Here is a 16284-nt window from a genome sequence, read left to right on the forward strand (position 1 = left end):
TGGCAAGGCCTTTCAGTTCACTCTCAGCACATATTCAAGAAATGCATGCATTGATTTCTTATTCAGCATAGGGAAATTGCAAACATCTGTTAAGACAGTTCTGCAAAGCCAAACTCCTTAAAGGGAAAATTTGAGAAGTCAAACCTCCTTAGTTTAAGTTTAAATGTTAAAGTCCCAAGTCCCATTGGGATATTTCACAGGAAAGTCAGTCAGCAACATGCTACTTTGTCTCTTCTTACAGAGTATGACCACCATAAAGCAAGGAGACGTTTGGATGGTCTCCTCTACAGCAGCAGCACAGATGGTCTACACACAGGCTTCACTGCAGAGGGCTTCTCGCCCTCCCTACTGCTCAAACCAGGTATCAAACTCTTCTTTTGAAATTGCCCTCAAAGTAAGATAATTAGCTGCTAGAAAAATGTTTTTACTTTAGAGTCAAACTTCATTTTTAAACCCAAAGAAGAGATATTTGTGTTCAGCACACTTAACTCCATGAAAGTTTCCCAAAGTCAATTTTCTTTTGTTGGACAAACATATCCAATCATTAATAAAAAAAAAAAAAAAAATGTTTGAAAGAGTAGGCAGCAGCCTCTGAAGGCAATTATCAAAAGAAGACAACCAATACTGAAGTGAATAATGGGAGCATTACTGAAATGAGTATTTAATCTTAGCAAGATGATCACTGTGAAACTTTTATTTTGATCAATATTTGGCTTCATTAATTAAAATAATCACAATGCCCTGAAGTCAATTCTTGAATACCTGCCTGTCTTTCCTTTACAAGATCAGAGTTTCTTGCATCTCTGCATGAAACATGACTTGAAAACTACAATTCATAGTCAAAGTCCCTTTGGACATTGGCTCACAGACTGACAAGGCTTCTTTGTTTATATGCACAATAAATAAAATTTAAGACAAATCTTAACATATAGGCTAAAACTTAATGTAGTCTTACAGAAAACACTGAATCACCACATGTGTGAATGCAATTGTTCATTTAGGTCAGTTATAATTAAAGAAAAATATTGGGTCCCAAGAGATACAAATTTGGAATACTGTTATATGAATATTGAGCTAATTTATCAATATAGGTGATCCCAAATTTAAGATTTTGTTTTTAAAGTATGTGCACTAGGGCTTAAATGTTTTCAAAGGTTTTGTTTTTAATTACCAGTTAATTGTAGTAACAGTTATTTTACACATTTTCATTACAAAATTGAACATCTTCCATTATGTAGAATTATGTGTGTGCCAAATTTTGAGTTTCTGATTTTCTTTTATAGTTAATTTCTCTATTGTCAATAAAGACCATATATTTATGACAAGCCTTTCCCATCTGAACATTTTGTTACTGTTTGTGAGTGCTGGTTACCACAGTGAAGGAGCTACATGATTCACTTGATATGTGCAAATTTCTAGTTACAAACTTGCAATGTAGGTGGACTCTAGACTCTTCGGCTGTGTATAACTTGGTGTGTCTTGCCATTATGAACTAAATATCCCAGTAGAAGTGATGAAAATTAATCCAGTAGAACAATTATTCCCAATCTTAATTCAGCAATGGAATTCTCAGAGTGGTAAACTTGATGCAACTTCTTAAGTTTCAGAAGCCTCTACCATCTCCAAAGGGATATCCAAAAGGAAGTCAGTTTAAAAAAGAAAGCAACATCATTTGGGAAAATGTTCAACATCAAAATAAGATAGATCTGAATAACTGCTTTCCTGAAACAAAGAAATAACAGGTATACTTGCTCGGTGATTAAGATAAAATTTGAGAAGAAAAAATGGGAATGTGGGGACCTATTTTCCTTTGAATATTGGAATTACCCCGAGGGCAGTTCTTTTGAAGCTGAATCACCTTATCTCATTCTCCCTGGTTCCTTCTGCTGGTTGTAGAGAGAATTTCCTATGCTTCTGAATAGATCTGGTCTTAGTTTTTTGGCCTCCCAACTTTTGGCTTCTTTTACTTTTTCCTTCTTACTTCTATGTGGACTATTTTTATAATTGTTTACCAACTGCTAAAGCATCACCGTATTAAAGTACAGCTTATTGTTTTGTATGCTGGTATTGAGCTGGTTGCTAGAGCCATGAGTGGACCATCATTCTGATACTGTGGCACCAGAGCTATGATTTCTAGTACAGTAAGAGATTTTCAGCTCTAATATCTGTGATTAGCTCTCAGCTCCTACCACATTGAGCAGAACATAATACTGCTTTCTTCATAGGTATTCGATTTTAAGTTTCTGGAAGGCGGAGATATTTTCATTTGCTTTTCCACTTAATTATCCCTTCTGTGTGACTAGTGAATTTTAGTTTTGCACAAAGAATTTCACCGAATGCCTTGTCTGCCATTAATACCTCCACTGAAGTGAGATGTGTGTTGTTTATGGGGGAATTCAGTAAACGATACCAACTGGACATAAGAGAGTTGCTTGCAGAGTTAGCTGGTGAAAATCTTCCCATTTTCACCATCAGGGTGCTTCCGAGCATATTTCTCAGACCTCAGACTCTGAATCCTTCCAAAGTCTCTCCAGACAAAGTCATTTGACTGTGCCTGTTACTTTCTTGTCTAGTTGAGAGGGTCCATCTGGACCAACAGGCAGAGAAAGACCTGCATTTAAGGAGTTTTAACCTGCTCCTCTGGGAAATCACACTCATTTTACCAACTCTGATCTTCTACTTCAGTTTGGTCAAGTGATTTCTGGCCTCTTTTTTTCTGTCTAGGCAATTATTCCTATCATTTCCCATGGCATGTTTTTGTTTTTCCCAGATCCAGACCCTTCCTTGCCCTTATTAATGCCTCTTGAGACTAAAGTCAGTCTTTGAACAATTGTCAGAATTTACCTCGTGGACGGTATCCCTTTCCAGGATAAATGCCAAGATACAGACTCCCTAGCGGAATTCTCCTTTCTGCCCTTTGACTTCATGCTCATCTTTTGCTGGATTCTCCAGCCCAGGTCCTCTTCTTGGTAGAGGTCCATTAGTACTTCATGCTGATGCCCTGGGTCTGTGCCACATCCTCCAGAGGAGACAGCTTCAGGTTGGTGTTGAATTTGTGCCCACCGATGGCTAGCTTAGTTCCAGTAAATATCTAGTACTAAGCCCAGAACCTGCACGTCTGCTCTTTTCTATCATTGTTACTGTCAGCCTGGCCATGTCTACCTGGTCATTTAGTAGCTTGTGATTCTGTTAGAGCTAAACTTCAGAGGTTAGTGCACAGAGTATAAGAACTTAGAAAATCTTGATCCCAGCTGAGCCCCAATCTAGTAACAGCCAGAATGATAGAAAAAACCCCAATAAGTAAAAGCCAACTAGTTTTCTTAAAATAATGACTCCAGTACCATTATCGTACAGGTAGACCTGAAAAATATTTCATTTCTTGACTTTATGCCTAAGCATGTGGATGCAGTTCAGAGCAACACAAATACTGGCTTTCTGTCTTTATGCTTCCAGAACCAAATATACAAAACAGTTATATAAAAAGTAGATGTTATTTTTTTTTAAAATGAGGCACAAACCACATCTTTATATGCCAACCATTGATTATGTTACCAATAATAACTTTAAACACCTGGACATTTGAGAACAATTTATATCAAACTAGTATTGTTCTGGAGAAACATTTGCCATGTGCATAATGTAGGATGATATTTCCAGTTAATACCTACTTCATATCTGAAGTACGTAGTAAGCATGAAAAAAAAGATGTTGCTTATAAAAAGCCTGTTGACAGAGTATGAATAGTGTAACCGTTACTTTGTGTTCTATTGAAATGATCAATAGAGATTCAGATTTTTTTTAACTTATTATTGCCAACAATGGGAATGATAGACATTACGATTTCTGTTGGAAAACACCTATTGCTAAGGTTCTGTGATTCTGATTTCTTCGTGCTATGTAATGAATGTTTTCAACTACAACACGTAAAACAGACTGCTTTATATTCTGTGTTTTTCAAATAAAGTTTGCATTTGATCCAGTATGGACCTTAGCAGGAAAATACAGATGTCAAGTATAGATTTCAAGGGACAAGGCTTGAACATAGGTTTCAAAGCAACCTTATATGATATAGGAAATTATTAAACAAAATGGGAAGACGTGAAACTATTAATGGCTCAAACAATAATTTTTATTGACTAAACGTAGTAACACCTGATTCTCTATAACCATGACTGCTATGTGAGTTGAAGTTTCCATCCACGATTCTTTATCCTGGACAAATTCACAGCATGCTATGTCAGTCTGTCTCACATCAGCTTAGTGAATATTTTCCAGGATGGTCAACTAGCAATAGTGATTGTTTTGTGGCCAGCAGCATCATGTTACTCACTTCATCATTACATTTCTCTGAATAGTTTTTAACGGAAAACCTCTGGTGAAGGAAAGGGGCAAGCTGCCAGTATCCATCAGTTTTGGTTCCCAGCTAAAATTTTTTTTATTGATTTTGCATTTTGTTCAATTAATGTGGTGGTAGATAATGTTCTCTTTTCTATTCAAGAGAGGGCCTGCACCCATTGTCATTTCTCTGGCACCCGCACTTAAGTGACAGCAGCTAGTGGGGGAATCACCATTGCAACTCACTCATTCCAACAACTGTCATGATGTTTCATCTTGTAGTTTCAAGCCAGCTCACCCTTTCCACAGAGGGAAAAACAAAAGAGAGAGGAACAAAACCCCAGAATTCCTTTTCCTTGAATTGCTGATATGCCAAAATGGGAAGTTAAGAACAAGTGAGGATTCTAGGCTCATGCTGTGACTTAAGAAAAGAAAATAATTCCCGCAGGAAAATCACATATTACTGTGTTTTCACAGTGCATGTTAGGAAACAAAGAGGCAAGATTTTTTTTTTTCTCCAAAGAGGAAAATGCAACGTAAAGAGATACAGCTATAGTTCCTATTCTCTAGTCCCTTTATAGAGAAAAGAGCTGTGTGTGGTTTTGCAAATGAAAACATATATTTAAAGCTTATTTTCAGTGGCAATGATACCCACACTTCTTATTTTTATAATTAATTTCTGTATTTCTGTCCTAAAAAGTTTTTTTGAATCAGTTAGTTATTAAATAAACCTTAGAATAATGTATGAGTTTGTTGTTAATGCTGCAAAGTGTTGTTTTCAAGTTTGGGCATTTAAATTCATTTTAGAAAAATTCTGGAAAATCGTTATCAAATGAAACATTTAATCTAGTTGCTGTAAAGGGTTAATTGAGTACAGAAAAAAACTGTCTTCGACTTTATATTTTTTCATCAGTCATTAACATAGCTGCCATGCTGTGATTTTCTCCTTTATGACTTTCTTTAAATAGATGTACCAAAAGAAATGCTATGTGAATCAGTCAGTCTAAAGCCTTCTTGCTTGTTCCATAATTAAATAACACCATTCTTAAAAAGAGAAAAATATCTATTTTAGGAATTTGCTTTTAAGAAAAAAAAAAAAGGCTTTCATCTGAACAAAATGCAATCAATGCAAAAAATGGCAGTTTGAGATTTTATTATAAGGATGATTGTCTCAATTTTCCTTTTAATTTTCTTAGTGCAAACCTGGCTTTTTTCATTGATTTACTTTGAAATCCTGAATAAAACATAACCTGTTTTATTTTTCTCATCTCTAAATAAAGATAATACTTATCATATAAACTATTTTGAGGTACAAAAATGTTAATGACATTAAATTATTTTAATTAAAGTAAGGCATCTCTCTGAAGTAAGGATATTCAAGTAGCAATTGTTCTGTGCTCCAAATCATACTTTTGTCTTGCCTTTCCATTATTAAGTCTGCTTTTGATAAAAGTTAAAAGTTCATAGGAATTCCTTGGTGGCCTAGTGGTTACGGATCCAGCATTGTCGCTGCTGTGGCCTGGGTCACTGCTGTGGCAGGATTTGGTCCCCGACCCTGGAATTTCTGTATGCCGTGGGTGCAGTCAAATTAAAAAAAAATTAGAGTTCATAAAGATTTACTGGATGCAAAGATCAAATTATTATTTTGCTATTTAATGTAATAGAAATGTCTGAATAGTAATGAACTTTTAGGTGAGTGATTTGAAAGTTTTTCACTGCATTTAAGTTTGTTTAAAAATAAATATTTACAACAGTTTCTATGCAAGGACAAAACACAAAGATCAAACAGAGTGCAATACTTTAATAGGAAAAGTTGAGCAAGACTTATTCATGTGGCAGTTAGAGATTTGTCCTGATCCTTCCTGTCCTATACTTGAGCCTGCATTTTCAAACTCACTCTTATCTATCCTGGTGTGCCTTTCTGAGATTGTACATACATGAACAGTTATTCAAGTGTGGTTCTATGTTGATATCTTTACCACTTAGTGAAGGATTGAGATGAGATATATATTTTTTAAGTTGTAATAATCTCCATAATGAAAAAAATCAGACTCCATCTCCTTCTTAGCAACCCTGTGTCATCTGAGTAACACAAGCACCTCCCACTCCCATTCTCCAAGCTGGTCTCCCTTTCTTGACTCTTCTTGGCAAGGAAGAATACAAGAGAGGGTATCCTAAGTGAGAAAATTGTGGTTATGGAGATCATCAAGGCTTGGATTCAGATTCCATGTTTTCTAATCCTAGATTTACTACTCTAGCTCTGTGGCTTCAAGCAAATTATTTAGCCTCACTGTACAAAAGGGACAGTAATAGCCCTACCTCAAGAGGGCTGTTGAGGATTAAATGAGATAATGTGTATAAAGCTCTCATCAGAGCACACTCAGTATATGCTACTATTATTATTGGACCTTCATTCATCAAAACTGCACTGATCACAAAACTATAGACCTAAGATTATTGATCATTTCCCCCAAGAGCCTGTTACTGGAGAGAGATTTTACTCCAAATGAAAAAGCCAGTTTTTGTCATGTTTCAATGGTGACCATCTCAAAAGGCCACAATAAACCAACCCTGCCAAATTGCCAGGGACAAAGTAAGACTTTTAATCTAAACTACCACTGGGAGTGCTCTGTCAACAAGGATTTTTATCCTGAACTTCAGGGACAGCCCCATATTCAGACCTTCAGAAATTTAATGACTCTCTTAGAGAGAGGAGTTTAAGCTTTTAACAAATTTCCAATTACATCCAGAATGTTAATAAATCTGCCTGCCATCTTCTCTTCAAATTAATTCTTAAAGAGGAAATTAACTATGTTACCTTATCCAATATGCAGGCATCAGTACCAATTGGTCCATGCAAAGGGGCTTCTCTTCTATATTATTTCTGAAAATCCTAGATCCCTGCTAGGCAGATGAATACAGATAATCTGCTTTGGTCTAAATAGGACTGATCTTAGAAAATGTATTTCCCCCCAATAACCCTTTTTGTCCTAAGGTTTGATATGGCTCTCCCTGGCCTTACATATTCAAATCTGTGCTTAGGTTTCCATTGATGGATCAGCATCTTCAAGCCTATAAGGGCTTTTTACAGGTTCCCTTGATAGAGGAGTTTTGGCCACAGTGTTATAGGTAACACACTTATGATAGTTCTGTGAGTCCCAGGCAAAGTCCAGATGCTCCAGCTCTGAAATCTCATGGCCAATGGGATTTACCTGTCCCACCCCAGATATAAGAAGTATAAGACAGACTGCTTGATTTGACTGTTTTAAGAAACTACTATTTATGATTTAATCTCTAATTATTACTTGGGATTCAGACATGGATTTCTCCACTTGTACCTCCTTCTTTATCCTGCAACAGTTGTCATAGTTTTCCAAGGACTTAATCCTAAAGTTAAAGCCAGTCATGTCTAAATTTAAATATTTTGGAATTATTCACAAATTTCACCTCAAAAATCCAATTGCGTAAGCTATTTGATATGAAAGAATCCCTACAATCTTTGGTATAATCTGTTCAAAGCCATTTTTCCCTCTTAAAACAAGGATGTTCTCCTTTTCTTTTTCTTTAAAAAAAAAAAAATGAAAAGAAATTAAGCTCCCACATGGCTCAAATCGAATCAAGTACTATGACCCAAGAGGTTTACATAAATTCTGAACCTGACAAACCTCATTTTTACCATTATCAGTGATCACCATGTAAAATGAAACAGTAAAATCAGTGCTCAGACTATTCAAAACATTTTCTTAAATAAGTTTTTGTTATAACTTGTATATTTTTTCTGGTAGCAAATTATAAAGGTATTGATTTTAAAAGTATTTCCATGCTTTAACATAATATATAAAATGTTAATATTATATATTTGTGTGGCTATTTCCTATCATAAACATATATGCTCATAAATGCATTATCTTAAATATGTATATTTTTAAAATATAAGAGAATTTCACTAAAAGATAAGAGAAATACACAATATCTGGGCTACAACAGAGGATGTGACATGTGGAAATGGTTTTTGAGCTCTCACATATATATTGAAAATATAAAATGAGAGTTAGAGTTAGACTACATCTATCTCAGTTTCATTCACTACCTCCAGGACCACACCCTCATCCCTATTTTTCAATTTGGCTTCACTGACCTGAACTCAGATATACTGTCTGAAACTGGGGCATTTTTTTTCCCCTGAAAGAGGTGGTTTGTGGGATCTAAAATTTATTAACCAAGAGAATAATGAAATTTGGTTTCTTTAACAAATGATAAAGTTAGGTTAATTCTCTTCTTCACTCTTGGTTATGAACAGTACTTGACACAATAAGAACTATTCTACACTTTCACATTATTTTCTCTTGCAAGTTTTCAGTCCCTACTGTTCCATCTATTCTGTCAGCTAATTAAACACATAAACCTGTGAGGAAGCTACTGTTAAATCCACCCAGCTTACAAAGATGATTTCTCAATAGGCCTGATGTCGCATGTGTTTGAGGTGCCCAGTGTAACGTCTTCAGGAAAAAAAATACATCTGCTCATGAGCTGCCAACTGATATTCATGATTATTTCAAATTGAACACTGGTATTTCATCACTTACCACAGACATCTATAGGAAAAAAGTTAGGACTTCACAGAGTAGATTAAATATGCCACTAAAATACTCTGGCTCCAAAAGATGGGTACATAATTTTCTAAAAGAGGGCATTGACTTCATAGGTAAAATCCAAGCAGAAAATAAATACATATTCCAATCATTTCTTTACATAAAAACACTTGCTTTTCGTATCATTCCAAAAATCAGATATGGTTAGTTCCATGCCCGAACTTTATTAACAATGTCCTTTGTGTCTACGCTACTTAAATCAGTCTATCTGTTTTCAGGTGTAATTGTTAAAGTATAATTAGTATGTACAGAAATATTTACTGTCTCCTATAAATATAATTAATTAGATCTAGTGCACAGATTTTTTTGCTTTATATAAATCACTTTCGATTTCCACAAATGGTACTACACAAACCTTGGTAAACTAAATGCTATTTGACTTATCATTGCTAAATAATTGAATAAAGAGAAGAGCTAGGTAAATGGTGTGGAAAAAATATCTAACATCACTCTTATCAAAATGAAAGTTGTTTTGAAAATGAAACACAATTTCAGCTTTTGTAGCAAGTGCAATCATTTTCTCACCTTTATTTCAGTAAAACACTTTCCCCCATCATCTATATACATGCACAATCTACAATGTAAATGTCCTAGTGATGTCTCCATTCCAACATAAAAATTTTTTTCTTTTAATTATCTAGCTTTATTTTTGACATAGAACAATTGATTCTACATGTCATTAACCAAGTTCAAAGTACATGTACATATATTATTATACATTATCATGAACTTGGGAGGTGCCTGAAGAGTTAATTACTGGTAAGTAAAATTATTCTTGTTGATACTAGTAACAAATCTATTACTGAAAATTATAAGCATACATTATTGTGTTTTGGCTCTTTGGGCATCAGATCTACAGTTTTTCATAATAATTTCTACTAAATAATACTGATTATGTTTGAATGTAGACTGAAAAACTTCCAGATCTGGAGTCAAGACTTAAAATTTATTTTTTTGTGTTGTATATAGTTAAGATGCTATTGTGAAATTTTAAGTTTTGAGCCTTCTTTTTCAATATCTTGGACATTTGGGAGATGTATTATTTTTCTATTGAAATTCACATCATGCCTCATGCAAAGTAGTGAACTACACCCTCTAAGATCTCAATCCATTCTAGAGGAATGGTTATTAATAAAAGAAATCATTCCCCAGGCATACATATTATGGGACAATCATAAAGAAATAAGGGGGAATCTCCTTGTTTGTAATACATTTCACAGTGGATACTTTTACAGTTAAACAGTTTTACCTTCTGACTTGATCTAATTTTTAGGTGATCATAGGATTTTCCCACTTCTATTATTGACCTATATTACCTGGTACATTATGAGAATAAAGTGTGACTTGAGTAGAGTCTGTTAATAGAAACCTAATACTCCCAGATGAGCTTTTAGAGTCTTGTACCTCTGTTCACCTGAGGCAGTTTTGCAGAATTATAACTTAATACAGCTGGAAAAGCCTGGATTCCTAGGAAAGTATTAGGAAAACTAGTGCTTTTTTGATACAAATCTTCCCACACCTCTCCATCTATTTTCCAAGTCCTGATTCCATCCAAGGAAATAAAACAGGGTAAAATTGCCTGGGTGCCTACAGAAGAGATTCACTTGGATTCTCACAATATTATGAAGAAATCTTCTAAGCTGAATACCCTAGGAGACTCACTTTCTTGAAGAAAATACTCTGTATGACTCCTGTAGTTAAACTCAGCCTACTTCCCAGTTATTCTCATTTGCTGATTTTCCACTGCAGTTCTAATCCCCAATTACTTACATTTACATCTGATAATAGAAAACTTCTAATTTCATAAATTCTCAGTAATTTAACAGTCATTAGAGGCTACTCTAGGTTAAGGTAACAAGAAATCCCAGAGATTAGGTATAAGTTATCACTGTCTAAAGGCAAACAACAAATTATCTCTTGTATACATGTATATCTTTCCTTGGGAAAATCTATTTTAATAATATTTATAATGCCTAAGCATTCACTATATGCAAAAACTGAATTTCATGCTTTGAATGCATTATTTCATTGAATTTCATAACAACCCAGTGAGGTAGAGATAATTATTTTTCCTCATTTTTCAGAAGAGGTAACTGATCCCCTAAATTTTTTCCTGAGGATTAACCCCAGAATAATCATGTGGAGGACCTCTTTTAGGTATAAGACAACTCCTCAAGTGATTTCGATATGTATTAAGTTAAGAACAACCAATATAATGGATTTTAAATGTCCTAAGCATAAGCCTATACATATCTTCATATTAATTTAAATACATATTTATAATGACCTGTATTATCACCATTGAAAGCTGAGTAAATAGTGCTTATTTTGTGATTTTTTAAAGCTAATGCATCATTACAGATGATTTGATGTTTTCCTTGTGAAAAATCAATGATATCAAGGTCATTCTTTCATCTATAAGGCATTCTATGAGGCTAAGAGGGACAGTTCCATGAATGCACCACTGAAGTGGAAAGCCTCTAATTTGTGGCAAAGGCTGAAATGTTTTGACCAAAACAAAATTTTTTACTTGATCTAATTTTCATACAAGTTCCCGTGTTTTAGATACTATACTAGATCCCAGGAATAAATGTTAATAAGAAAAATCCATAAGAGAAGCAGGTTGAACCCAGGGGACTTCGTGGACTGAGGACATGTTGCTGACAATCTGGAAAGACCACAGAGGCTGGATTAAGAAGGATAGAATACCAGAGAGAAAAAAGCTTCACAGAGAAAGTACTCAAAAGTCTACAGAGATACCCTCACCACCACATGTATATAAGGAAACCACCCAAGGCCAAGAAAAGAACTACCTGAAACAATTAGAGAAAGAAATATTCAGTTCTCTGACAGGCCCAGAAATAGTGCCTATTCTATTGAAAAACTTCACAATTCATGAAGCACTGCGAGGAGGCCCTTGCCTCAGTAGGGAATAAAGAACTCTAAACTAATTGAGGCTCTAGTCCTGCCTAACAAATTTTAAGCAAGACCCGAAAGGACAAAACTGGTCTGAAGTAACTTAACTGCATGCAATAGGAACACTCAAGAAAATTTACAGAAATATAAAAATATCTAGCAACCAAAAAGGTCAACTTCACAATGTCTGGATCTGATTTAAAATTTCCAAGTATGCAAAGAATTAGGCAACAATGATCTATATAAGAGAAAAATGAATTAATCCAAACTGACCAATAACTGATACAGATGTTAGAATTATCAGAGAAAGATATTAAAGTTACTGTAACTATATTCCATGTATTCAATATCTAGAGAAAAACTGAGTAAATGCAGATATGGAAGATAACAAAAGACTCAAGTCACACTCATTAAAATGAAAACTGCAATGTGAACAATGAAAAAACACACTATATGGAATAACAGCAGATTACACACTGCAGAAGGAAAAATACATATTCTTGAAGACATAGCAATAGAAACTATCTAAAATGAAATGGAGAGAGAAAAAAGACAAAAAATTTAACAGAGCATTGGTCATCTGTGGGGAAAAACTAAAGCAATCTAATAAACATATAATTGTAGTTCTCAAAGGAAGCAAGTGGAATGATGAATAACATTCAAATAAAAAATAGCTGAAAATATTCCAAATTTGATGAAAATTATAAGCCAGTGGTTAAGAAGCTCAATGAAATACAAGCACAAGAAATTTAAAGAAAACTACACTAAATAAAGTGCTCAATATCAGTGATATAGAGGGAGAAAAGATACACTGTATATACAGGAACAAATGTAAAGACGACAGATTTCTTATCAGAAACATTGCAAGAAGAGAGTGGAACTGCTAAGAGAATTTTTTTTTAATGTCAATCAATAATTCTACACCCAGAGAAACATTCTTTCAAAAAAGAAAGTAGGATAGAGATTTTCAAACATATGAAAGGAAAAATTTCACCATCAGCAGATATGCAATATGAAAAATGTTCAAGGAAGACTTTCAGAGAGAAGGAAAAGAGCTTCAAGATATAGAAAGCAGAAAACTAATAGAACTACAAGGAAAAATAAACTATAATTAGAGTCAGAAAATTTTAAAAACCCTCAGTTAATAATTGTAAGATAATAACAGAAAATTGATAAGGATTTAGAAGTTTTGAAAAGTATTATCAGCCTACTCTAATAGATATTTATAAAACACACCACTCCACAACAGAAGGGTGTACATTCTTTGCAAATGAACACAGGTCACTTACCAAGACAGATCATTTTCTAGACCATAAAAAATTAACAATAATTCTAATCAAATTAATTCTCATACCACAGAGGAAATAATTTAGATATCAAGAACTGAAACATATCTATAAAATCTCCAAATATTTCAAAAATAAATAACATACTTTTTTAAAAACCATATGCCAAAGAATAAATCAAAAGGAAAACTAGACAGGGAATAGAAGGACTGGAGGTCAATTTCTCTCATAAAAACAACAAAATTACAACCAAATGCTGAACAACCTTCAACCAAATGGACCGGAAACTTTCAAAGAGATATCCTCCTCCAGAAGACAAAGAGGAGGCCACATCAAGAGGTAGGAGGGGCAATTATGTGGTATAAGCAACCCCATACCTTCCAGGTGGGAAGCCCACAGACTAGAAAGTAACTGTATCACAGACTCACCTACAGGAGTGAGAGTTCTGAGCCCCACATCAAGTCCCCATGCCTGGGGATCTGGCATTGGGAGAAAGAGCCCCCGGAGCATCTGACATTGAAGGCCAGTGGGGCTTGTGTACAGGATCCCCACGGAACTTGGGGAAGTGGACACCCCATTCTTGAAACGTGCACACAGACTTTCATGTGTACTGGGTTCAAGGGCAAAACCGAGTCTCCACAGGAATCTGAGTTGGACCTGATTGCAGTTCTTGGAGGATCTCCTGGGAAAATGGGAGGTGACTGTGGCTTGTTGTTGGGGAAGAACACTGGAGACAGAGCTCTCAGGAATATTCATTAGTGTGTGTTTCTCTGGAGGTGGCCATTTTGGGAAAACCTGGCCTCACCCATCAGCACTGAGAAGCCCCAGGCCAAACAGTAATCCAGGTGGGATCACAGCCCCACCCATCAGTAAACAGGCTGCCTAAAGACCCCCCAGACACACAACACCTCTAATCTCACCCAGAAACAAAGCTTCACCCACCATAGGGATAGGAATCAGCCCCACCTACCCAGTGGGCAGGCACAGTACCGCCTATCAGGAAGCCTACAGGAAGTTCCCATACCAACTTCAGCCACAAGGGGGGGCAGACATCAGAAGTAAGAGAGACTACAACTCTATTGTCTGCAAAAAGGAGACCACACCAAAAACTTATAAAAGTGAAGAGGCAGAGAATCATGACTCAGATAAGGGAAAAAGAAAAACCCCAGAAAAACAGCTAAGTGATCAGGAGATTCTCAGCCTCCAGGAAAAAGACTTTAGACTGTTGATGCTGAAGATGATGCAAGACATTGGAAATAAACTGGAGGCCAAGATGGATAATTTACAGGAAACACTGAGCAAAGAGATACAAGATATAAAACTTAAGAAAGAAGAGATGCAAAATACAATAACTGAAATAAAAAATATAATTAGAAGCAGCCAACAGCAGAATACAGGAGGCAGAAGAACAAATAAGTGAGGTGGAGGACAGATTAGTGGAAATCACAGATACAGAATGGAAAAGATAAAAAAGATTGAAAACAAATGAAGAGAGTCTCAGAGAACTCTGGGACAACATGAAACGCACCAACATCCATATTATAGGGGTGCCAGAAGGAGAAGAGAGAGAGAAAAGGGACAGAAAAAATATTCCAAGAGATAATAGCTGAAAAATTCACTAACATGGGAAAGGAACCACTCACCTAAATCCAGGAAACACGAGTACCATACAAAATAAACCCAGGAGGAACACCCCAAGACACATATTAATCCAACTGACCAAAATTAAAGACAAAGAGAAAATCTTGAAAGCAGCTAGGGAAAAGAAACAAATAACATACAAGGGAACCCTGATAAGGTTATCAGCAGATTTTTCAGCAGAAACTCTGAATGCCAGAAGGGAGTGGCATGATATATTTAACATGATGAAAGGAAAAAACCTCCAACCAAGATTACCCAGCAAGGCTCTCATTTAGATTTGAAGGAGAAGTCAAAAGCTTTACAGATAAGCAAAAGCTAAGAGAATTCAGCAACACCAAACCAGATTTACAACAAAAGAAAAACTAGAGGTTTCTAACTAAATAAAAATGGAACCACACCATTATCCAAATTTGTGGAATTCTGTTAAAGCAGTTTGCAAACTACAGCTTTTGGGCCAAAGTCTGCCCAAAAGGTATTTTTGTAAGTCGAATTTTATTGGAACCTAGCCACACCAACTTTTTACACCAACTTAAGTCTTTTGCTACTTAAGCTAAAAAGGCAGAGCTGATTAATCAAGGCTGAGACAATAGGACTTGCAATACCACAAGTATTTATAATATTTTTACAGAAAAGTTTTGCTGAATCATGACTTAGAGGAATTTATAGCATTAAATGGCTGTACTGGTACCGTCTTATAGCCCAGAAATAATCTTTGTTAACATGTTTGTCTATGCCATATTGATCACTTTTTTTGGATACACTGTTATTTTTAGAAAATTGGAATCACAGTACATATTACATATGTGTGTATATATATAAATATATATATAAGCATACATTTTTGAAATCTATAGAGTTCCACCATAGACATACAAAATTTATCTTTTGTGTCCTATTCTTGATTATATTGTTTAAAACTATTTATTAAAAGTAATTCTAAGTTTAATGTCTCTATAGATAATTTTAGTGTGTATCTCTAATTGTTTTCTCAAGGTAAATCCCTAGAAAGGAAATTTCTAGATTATAGGTTGTCAATTAAGAACTGTTGAGTGGATTTTCTGCTGTTTCATTAATATATATGTCTATCCTTGTATGAATACCATTTTTGCTAATTACTATGATTTTATAGTAAGTATTGAAATTAGTATGAATTTTTTTCCCACATTTTTCCAGATTTATTGAGTACAATTGACATATAATTTTGTGGAAGTTTAGGGTGTACAACATAATGATCTCATAGGTGTATACATTGTGAAATGGTTACCTCAATGACACTAGTTAAACCATCCATCACCTCAAGTAGTTACAATTTTGTGTGTGTGGGGGGGTGTGTGTGTGTGTATGTGTGGTGAGAGCTTTCAAGATCTACTCTCTTAGAACCTTTCAAATACACAATGAATTGTTTTTCAAACTTGTTTGGCTAATCTAGGTTCTTGATTTTCATATACATTTAA

General features: G+C 35.0%; 1 long non-coding RNA gene across 1 annotated transcript in view; it reads left to right on the plus strand.

Annotated features, from left to right (window-relative positions):
- Nucleotides 1-16284, plus strand: part of LOC146405630 (uncharacterized) — a 141985-nt gene that overhangs the window by 101748 nt on the left and 23953 nt on the right. Inside the window, exon 2 of the long non-coding RNA XR_014838255.1 lies at nt 242-361. This is a non-coding gene — a long non-coding RNA (uncharacterized LOC146405630). The remainder of the gene's footprint in view (nt 1-241; nt 362-16284) is intronic.

The sequence above is a fragment of the Sus scrofa genome, chromosome 2 (genome assembly GCF_054392235.1).
Source record: "Sus scrofa isolate SSC_HxYL_T2T_F1_AM1 chromosome 2, Sscrofa_HxYL_maternal_Yorkshire_Landrace_v2.0, whole genome shotgun sequence".
Lineage (NCBI taxonomy): Eukaryota > Metazoa > Chordata > Mammalia > Artiodactyla > Suidae > Sus > Sus scrofa.